Source organism: Palaemon carinicauda, chromosome 17, assembly GCF_036898095.1.
Source record: "Palaemon carinicauda isolate YSFRI2023 chromosome 17, ASM3689809v2, whole genome shotgun sequence".
Taxonomy (NCBI): Eukaryota; Metazoa; Arthropoda; class Malacostraca; order Decapoda; family Palaemonidae; genus Palaemon; species Palaemon carinicauda.
Window position 1 is genome coordinate 7,327,591 of NC_090741.1, and position 10,000 is coordinate 7,337,590.

Consider the following 10,000-nt stretch of genomic DNA (forward strand, 5'->3'; position numbering starts at 1 on the left):
CTGGAAAAATAGGGCCATTCCCATAATGATACTGTCCATTTAAATTATATTACAATTTGTTCAACGAATCCTGTTCCCATTTTCCCAGATATCAGGCAATATGAACAACTAGGGCAAGTTATCCTGTATCCCCTACATATTGGTTATCCAGGATACCAGATTATTATAACGCTAATTGTTCTGAATGGAAATGAAAATGCTAAGGAATTTTCTCATTAATGACTACCGAATGAAACACTATCATATAGAGAGATATAAAAAGCATTAGTTTTTTTATACCTTCTTGGAAGCCAAGTGGGGCCTTGAACTAATGGCTCAAAAGTTATTTTAAATTCCATCAGGTGTGCGCTTCCATGAATTTTGTAGAAACCCCCTCTTTTGGAGAGTACTTCATAAATTAAATTTTTTTTTTCTCGAAAGCGGTACATGTTTCCGCTAAAAGAATATGAACTAAAGAAATTTCGTATTAAATACTTGACAAATTCATTCTATCTTTTTTTTCTAAATATCGATAAAACTTATTATCAGATATTTAATTTTCAAAGAGAATTTACTAGAACCAAGTACACACAAAAACGCGCACTCGCACATCCAAGCACATACACATAAACACAAAGACATACACGCATACATACACACACACACACACACATATATATATATATATATATATATATTTGCATGTATATATATATATATATATAGTATGAGTATAAGTGTTTTTTTTTAGATTACGCTTTATATATATATATATATATATATGCATATATATACATATATATATATATATACATATATATATATATATACATATATATATATAAAATATATATATATATATATATATAGTATGTGTATAAGTGGTTTTTTTAGATTACGCTTTATATATATATATATATATATATAAATATGCATATATATACATATATATATATATACATATATATATACATATATATATATATATATATATCATTCTAATGAACCATCATAGAAATAAATCAATTGTTTTGAAATGAAAAACTTATCGCAGAATTATATATAGTTCATTTGTTTGTTTGTTTGTTTTAAATTGATTAAATACACTAATTTTTATATAATAACGTGTAGATTCCTACAATAAACTTTTCCCCTCCATACTAAATGTATATGAAATATACATGTCATAGGTAGTGTGTTCTGTCGTATTCAGATAATTCGTTTTATGTTATTTAAGGTGTCAACACCGAACTGCACTTTGCAAATTAAACTTTCACTCCGGGTACAAATTCACAGAATATCATATGGCATTCCTGTTTGGCGTCAGACCTTCTTTGAAGCGGACTCGTCAGAAGTATATTAATGAAAGGTTTCTAGTAATAGGATGGAGAGAATACTCAGAGAGAATATTAAGTGTGAGGATGAAGATTGAAATCGAAATAAGAAAAATAAAACAGGAAAGGTTTGGAAAGGTTAAATATGAGAAAGCCAAGTGAAATACACCATGGTAAATAGTTACGTAATATTAAATCCAAAGCCTTGAGAATATTATAACTTGTTAGAATAGCAAGTTCCTACAAGGGTAAAAAAAAAATATCATATGTACCGTTAGAAATAATGTCTCTGCTTAGTTCATGTTTCATCTATATAAATTTTCTGCATTCGAATGAAAGCCGCATAGTCATGTCATTATAAATGCCCATAATAGGCAAACCAACTTCGTACCTATTACATGGTTGTTATATGTACATTAAATTTATGTATATCATATTATATGACCTGATATGAAAGTTATTTTTATTTATTAGATATCAATGTAAAATTAAAAACCTTATAATTCAAAAACGACGTTGTATTCTAGAACAACAGTTTGCGGATATTTCTCGTTACTACCACGTCGATAGTAGTTAGCCCTGTTTACAAAGACGTTCGAGAGAGTGGGTCGCTGACATAGAAAAGAGGACGTGTCGTCGCACTGGGGTAGACTTGACACGTTTGTTCTTAGTGAACAAAAACTACTCTGTGTGCTGTAGAGAAATTTTTTCTCTTACACTGCTGTGGCCTGGAATTTTTCACATAATTTGCAACGATAATGGTATGTTGAAGATCCGAAGGATTTTATGGAAGATCAAAATATCACCAGAGGCTGTGTGCTTGTTTATCATCCTTTATATCTGAAACTGTCCTGAAAAATCCTTCAATATTAGTAGTTGTGTTTTGTTGTTATCCGTCTCTAGCTGCAGATAAACGTATACAACCAAGACCTAGATATCCGTAAATCCGTTTGAAAATTGTTATCGTTTTGGGGCGATGTGAGTATTCTGTGAACAGTGTAAAATATTGTAAGTACTTAAGTTGTCGTAAATAAGATTATTGATATTGTTTGCTGGTTATTATTTTCTTTCGCTGTTACAGTTTTGCATGTTTTATTCAATCATTTGTTAAGGGAATAAGTCATAGAAAGTAGATTTTACGTATAATATACGTTGTGTATAGCCGAACGTAAGAGAATTGGGGGCTTTGTCCAGGAGACTGAATTGTTATCATATCTGAAATTTGGATTGCTCGTAAATTAAACTTTTGGCATTTGTATGAAATTGCCAGCAGACGTGTCAAAGTTTAATGCATCTGAGTTTTTTTACATTTTTTTTTCTTTTTTTTTTTTTTTTTGAGGATCCACAAATTGAGTAATCAAACAAACTCAAGAAATCTCATTTGGTGGATGTAGGTAAACATCTTGAGCTTAATGTTAATAATTCAATTAGGGAAGTGGATATTGAACCTGTTAGTTCAATATTTGATTGAAGGCGATATGTTTACCTCGAGATGTTTGAGATAAAATTGATAGTGAATCAATGGTTTGAGGTTCATCAGCTATAGAAATTTAAAGACTTAGAATAGAAGCTCGTTCAAGAAAAAAAAAAGTTGGCGTTAGAAGCTCAACAGAGAGATAAAGATAGGGAACCTCAGGCTCAGATAAAGATGCAGGAAATATATATTCAATAAGAGTTAGAACTTGGAAAAATTAAGCAGTATAATTCTAATGATACAGATAAATCAAGATCAGATATTTCTAACGAAGATAGAGTTGTGCCTCCTTTTAATGGAAAGAGTTTTGATGAATATTTTGTCTGTTTTGAGAGAAAAGTTAAAAAAAAAATGTAAATGGTCGACATAAAATTGGGCATGTATGTTGTCATGAGTATTGTGTGACAGGGCACAAAAGGTATATGCTTCCATTCCTGTGGATAGAGTTGATGGTTATGAATTCTTGAAAAATGCTATTTTACAGGACTAACTCCCGAACCTTATGGGAGGAAGTTTAGGAGATGGACTAAACAAGATAAGCAGACGTTTGTAAAATTTTGTAGGGAACAATCAGATTAGTTTGATAAATGGTGTAAAGTAGCAGAGTGTAGGGATGACTTTAAAAGATTAAGGAAAATTATAATAATTGCACAGTTTAAAAAGGTCTCTTTAAATGAATGAAAGGAATATACCCTACGTGAAACAGCTGTATATGCTGATGATTATGTACTGGCTCACAAAGGGTTGAGGTCTTATGATAAAAGGTTTAATAGGTCAAAAGACTATAGAGAGATGGATAAAAACACTAGTACAGATGTAACAGATCAAAGGTCTGGTTCGCATTCACATATTAAGTTTCAAAGCAGCAGTTTGAATAGTAATTCAATTAGTACCAGGTCTGTAATATGTAGTTATTGTATGAAACCAGGTCACATGGTGTCCAAATGTTTTAAGTTGAAAAGGAAAGAAGCTAAAACTGTGGCTCTTGTAACTCTACTGGTCTCTCTATAGTGTCCTACCAGTAGAGGTAAAACTGTGAATGACCTCATTTTTTTTTTGCAGGAAGCCTGAAAATTCCAGTGTTTGTTCCAGGCCTGTTGATAAGGTTTTCCAGCCAAATACTGCTAAAACTGTTGCTGGTGATGGTGGTTCACTTACTAAACTTTCGTATAAATAACCAAAAACAAACCTATTTCTAAATATATTTTTTTTTCTCTAGAAATACTATAATATACGAAACAGAAAAACCAGTTCATTGCATTTTACTAAAATCATATCACCGAATAGAGAGAGAGAAAAAAAAAAGATAAATCAAGTCTGGTATATCTACCGAGAATGGTTATTCCGGGATTCCTGAGATGAAAGGATATTTCTGTCGGCATACGGGAGACATTTTTTATTTATCCAACATCAAGAGGGTTAATATGAAGAATTAAAAGTGGAGAACCCAGGGATAGCCCTGGCGAAATACTTAAGTTACTCATATTCTTTATAAGAATCCTTTTCATAATGTTACAAGGAATATATAGTTTAGAGCTCCTGTTTATCTTATCTTACCATATAAACATCTTTATGACTTGGGTTACAGTGATTTTTTTCAAAAGAAAAGTATTAATTTATTTCGAACTAAGAAAAAACTAATTTTCTAAAAATAATTGGATAAGTTATGTTACTCTATTTATCTATAAAATTTGCTACATCGCTGCAAAACATTTTCATCTTTATTTTCGGTACATATACGGCTTTTGTGAGCTCAAGCCATGTCGTCCTGATGGAAGGTTCCTTAGAGTAGCTTCTTAGGGATATTTGATGACAGTGATATTCCCAGAGAAATTACCTTTAGGTCTCCAGAATTCTAAATCCTGGCGCGAATATCCTTAAATTTATCTCAAGGATATCGCATAATATCAGGGGACGTATTCTTGACACGCCACATAGCAATCTGCACCCCGAATAGCGTTTACGCTTCGAGGGGGAAAGTGGCAGAATTAGAAGGGGAGCCGTATCAAGGTTACCCTAGTTCCCATACTACTACTGAGTATCCCAACAGCGCCATATTCAATATGACGGACATTCCTAATTCTATAGCGATTTCGCACGGTGGTGTTCCCTGTTGATCTGACATTTTCGATCGTTTTTCAAGAATTATTATGCAATCTCCAGCTTCTTTCGCCTCTGGAAAGTTGAGTATTGATTCTTTACAATGTGTGTAATTTAGCTCCTGTTTCACAGTGAAATTAGAGTAATTTATGGTGATTAGGAGCTAGGCCTGTTACCGGAGGCGCCATGGGCACTTTCGTTCGTTAGGCATGTGTTATTTAGTTAGTAGAACGACATTCCCGGTTAAAATAGCATTAATAATTTAATTATGAAAGCTTCTTAGGCAATTTATACTTGTAAAAATATTTATTTGCATAATTTTCCTTTTTCTATGTCGATCATATGTTTCAGAGTTTCGATGATTTAGGTAGCCTAACTGAGATTTCGTTTTTGCCTAGGTAACCTAACCTAGGCCATATAGTATACTTTCAACATTTCCCCGGTCATCCTCGTATATTCGTTTATTAATTCGTCAGAGATTGATATCTCCTAGAATTATTATAAATTATAACCGATACTCGTCTCTAGTAGAGATTTAAAGGTAATCTCTCTTCCCTCTGAGTGTAGCCTAAGGCTACAACCCTAGTGGGTCGTGCCCGAGTTTTCATTCAGGCATGACTAGCCTAGTGTTTTCTGTCTCGTCCCTTAACCGCAGATGGTAGGTTTTGGGATTCGGTCAGAACCTCAGAGTATTTAGTCTTGTACCGACAGTTGGCCGGCAGGGTGATTTTTCATTCCCCTGCCGGCTAGGCTGCCGACATAGGAGGCTAGCCCTCCCTATGCCACACCTGTAGTGGTTGTATGATGCCGCCATCTTCTCCCTGTGGCCTAGTAGACTAGTCCTGTGCTCGCAGACCCTAGGCTGAAGAGTAGTTATTCTTCTGAGGCCTATGATGGTGCCGGCATTGGAAGTCTGTTTCTCCCTTGTTGAGAGGAGGCGGCACTGCTGCCGTCCCCTTAACTGTATTGGCAGACCGTATGTTGGAGAATAGAAGATTCTCCTGCTGCCTAGGATGGGTGTGTAGGACCGGCAACTTGACGGCTCCTTCCACACCTCATACTGGTCCCTTTTCCCTCCCCCTCTGTTCTTTTATGATGGCCGAGCCATTAACTTTCTTTGAGCCATCGTCCTGCAACCTCACTGTTGCTGGTGGGTTGTGGGGACCAGCCAGACTCCTTCTCTGCACCTGTTGTCTGGCTGCCTGCGGCTATGCCAGCTGCCGGCAGCCATGACAACTGCCGGCGGCCATGTTGGCTGCCGGCGACTATGTGTTATATAAACTGTCGGCGGCTATGACGGCTGCTGGCGGCTATGCAAGCTGCTGGTAGCCATGTCATCTGTCAGCAGCCATGACGGCTGACGGCGGCTGGTGGCTGCTGGCAACCATGATGGCTGTAAGTGGGAAGTCCCTTCTGTTACCAAGGTTCTCCAGTCCTCCCTTGGACTGCTGGTCACAAGTTCTATTGCCGGGGTATTAGCCTGGTCGGAGGTAGGCCGGCCAGACCGGCACAGATAGGTGCTAACTCAGCAGGCAGTACGCCGACTGTACTGGTGCTGCCGGAGGCTAGCCTGCCGGCTACATGCTGGCTGGACCTTGCCGGCGGTGGTACTTGTGACTGGATGAAAGCCTGAATGTTACATTCTCCCCTTCCATTTGCACCTTCTTTCTGGAGAAAGGCAGTAAATTAGACTTTTACATCCTTAATTAATGTATACATACATAGTAATAAGGCAGCCTTTACTCCATGTTGTCTCTCTCTCTTTTTTAGCTAGTATTCTGGCTGTGCCGGCAGGGACTAGCAATGCCGGCTATATGCCGGCTGAATTACAGTATATGTTTATACAGGTAGTCAGTATATTTGCAGTATAGGATATACTGCAGATAGAATAACTATTGTATATATTATACTAGTAGTTATTTTCCCATATATCTTGGGTATCCTTGCCCGGGTGTTTGCTGAGACCAATCCTATACTGAAAGAATAGAATTTCTTTAATATTCTGATTAAAAATAAGTTTTCATATTACCCTATAACATTAAATATTTTAGAGGGCTGACGGTATTACATTTCAGGAAACTCTATGATTTGATATTGTAAGGGAGGTCACAGCAGATGGGCTGGGTAGGATACACAAATATATGCCTTTTATATTTCCTAGTCCAGTCAGCGTCGTGCCAGCTGGACCGTGCCGTCAGATGCTTGCCACAACGGCAGCACACTGGCAGAATTATATTATATAATTATACAGTAGCCAGTAATTTGCAGTATAGTATATACTGCAAACAGAAAACTATAGTATGATTGTACAGTAGTTATTTCTAACACATCTTGGGTACCCTTGTGCGGGCTACTGCTGGGACCGATCCTATATTGAATTAATAGAATTCCTTCAATACTCTGATTAGAAATCAGTCATCCTTACCCCACAGTGTTAAGAATAAAAAGGGGCAGGGACTTGTACACTTCTCTACCGCTAGGGGTTAGAACCCTTTAGCTGGAGTTCCCTTAATAGAAGAATCTCCTTATAGTTAATACTGAGGGGAGGTAACAGCATTTGCTTGCAGGGGATACACAAGTATGTGTCTCCCACTATCCCTTTCTAGCTTACTATCCTAAGCTATTTTGTTAAAAGATGACTTTCACATATTGGTTATTAGTGAGATAATCAATTGCATACTCATTCTGCTTTCCTTTCTTTACAGGAGGAACCCCAGATGACATGTGTTGCAGTGTTCTGCAATATCAAGAGTAAGTGTTTTTATGGTCATAATACATGCAGGTTTCATGCCCCCTGCAATATTATTTCTGAATCCCTGCATTATTGGGACCCGCAAGTTTGCAATGTATGTCGGACCTTAATGTCCGAGTGTTTCGAGAATCCCAAGTAGATAGAGTCTAGGGATGCAGCTCGTAACAAACTACGCAACTGTGTGAGAGGCTTCTAGAAGATATCTCCGGGACCATACCTACCTAATGATAGGATGCCTAACCTCCTGAAAGCAAGTAAGGAAATAGTGGTGCCCCAGGCATGATTCACACCTCCTTGCGGCCAGATAGCCTTTGGGACAGAGGGCAGGAAGCCCCCACGGGAAGAGGGGGATAATGTCATGTCGGAATTATTTCTGTCTGTGCCGGCTCTAGAGCCATTAACATCGACATCTTCATCCCCTACACCTCTATTAGATGGAATGGACCAATTAAAGGCCCAAATGAAAGGTCTAACAGGAAACCTTCGCAAACAAGACAAAAAGGGGTCATACAAACGACCCAGAGACCAAGACCTTCCGACATGCTCCAAAACCAATCCCTGGAGGTTTACGGAGCTTATGCCGATTTTAAACGGCAAGCGTATATCTCGGAGAAGATGGGTGCTGTTTCTTTGGACAAAATCCAATTTTGGTCAAGCTTTGACGCTCTCCCTAATTGCTTCATTTGACTGAGACATGAACCAACGTCAAGAAAAGATACGGAACTGAAGGAGGTTCTCTATCATGATAAGGCACAGGCTATCTTGTCAAGTAGCCTGCGAAAGGCTGGTTACTCGGTGTCGAAAGTATTCGCACTAGGTAACAGACACACTTCCTTTCTTGCTCCTGCTTCAATATCCTTCCCCTTTATGTGGAAGGCCTTTAAATCTGTTGCTAAGGCAGTGGAGGCAGGTAGACCTTGTCCTGCGCTCAAGGAGTGCAAGCCTCTGTCACTAGCCTTTCCCAGGTAGGAGAAGGATTGGGAGGAAGTCCACTCAACCTTTTCAATAGCAAGACTAGACGCGGATGTCGCTAGTCGACAGTTCAGTGAGAATCTCCCTAAACTATCTGAGTTTCTTTTGTATAAAGAAACAAGAGACAAAGGAGAGACTTGCACCTTCCCTATCCCAACAGAACTGCATATTGCCACCTTAGTAAAAGACCTTTATGCCTTTATGAAGGCTAGAAAGAGCCTGTAGAGAGTTTGTGTTCGCTGCCGTGACAGTGAAACACGAAACCAGGAAGATGATATCTTCCAACATCTGGGGTAGAGACCTCTTTCCAAATGAGATAGTTAGAAAGATGATTAAGGAGGCCACCACGGAGAATATAGGGCTTCTCCAAAAATGGGGTATCCTTTCAAGGAGAAAGTCTTCCGTGGTTGCGGGTGCCCAACCTAAAAGGAAGGCGGAAAAGTCTAGTAATTTTCCTCGGGTTGTTAAACAACATCCCACAGTCACAATGACCGCGGTGCCACAGGCAAGCGGTCGAATATGTAGACCTTCTGATCAAGCGAAACAAAAAGACGCTTCTGGTATGAGGGAGGTTCCTTCAGGATCGCTGGACCTTTGATCCTTGGGTCCAAGGCCTAATCAAGATGGGAATAGGATGGGAAGTAGACATGCCTCCACCCTCATTTCCTCAACTCTTCCTACACTCGAATTCCAGGGAAGGCTGTTTGGTGTTCACGAGAAGGACTCAAGAAAACTCAGATTCATTCTGGACTTGTCGCCAATTCAACAAGTTCAAATAAAACAGCAAGTTCAGAATGTTCATCCTTCTGAACATAAGGACCTTATTTCAAGAAGGGGTGTTCGCAGTCTTGTCAGACCTAAAAGATGTCCATTGACAACTTCCAGTCAGTCACCCCCTCCCCTCCTACCTAGGACTCAAGTTACAAAGGATAGCGTATGTCCTAGGAAAGATACTTGTCGGACTAAACATAGTCCTAAACATCTTCAGGAGATTAGCGGATACAGTCACGCAAAAACCAAGCCTAGAAATGGTTCAGGCAACAATGTACCTGGACGAAAGACTGGGGTGGGCAGCACCCGAAGGGGCTGGTCTATGAGCATCCAAGGAAGTTACCCGGTTCCCGGAACATCGGGGATGTAAGATAAGCTTCAAGAAGTTTCAATTCTCTCCAGCTCAAAGGCTTCAATGGCTAAAAAAACATTGAAACCTGTGGTCACACCAACTCTCCTTTCTCTTGGGAATGTAAAAGGAGATCGCAGGATCAGTCAAGAGACTATGGTAATCAGTCAGGATTCCAAGACGCTAACAGGGAGAAGTTCAGAACTCTCTCCAGTTCGCAATAGTGACAAACCAAGTGTTAAGAGCACAGCTGAAAGATGCATTAAGAG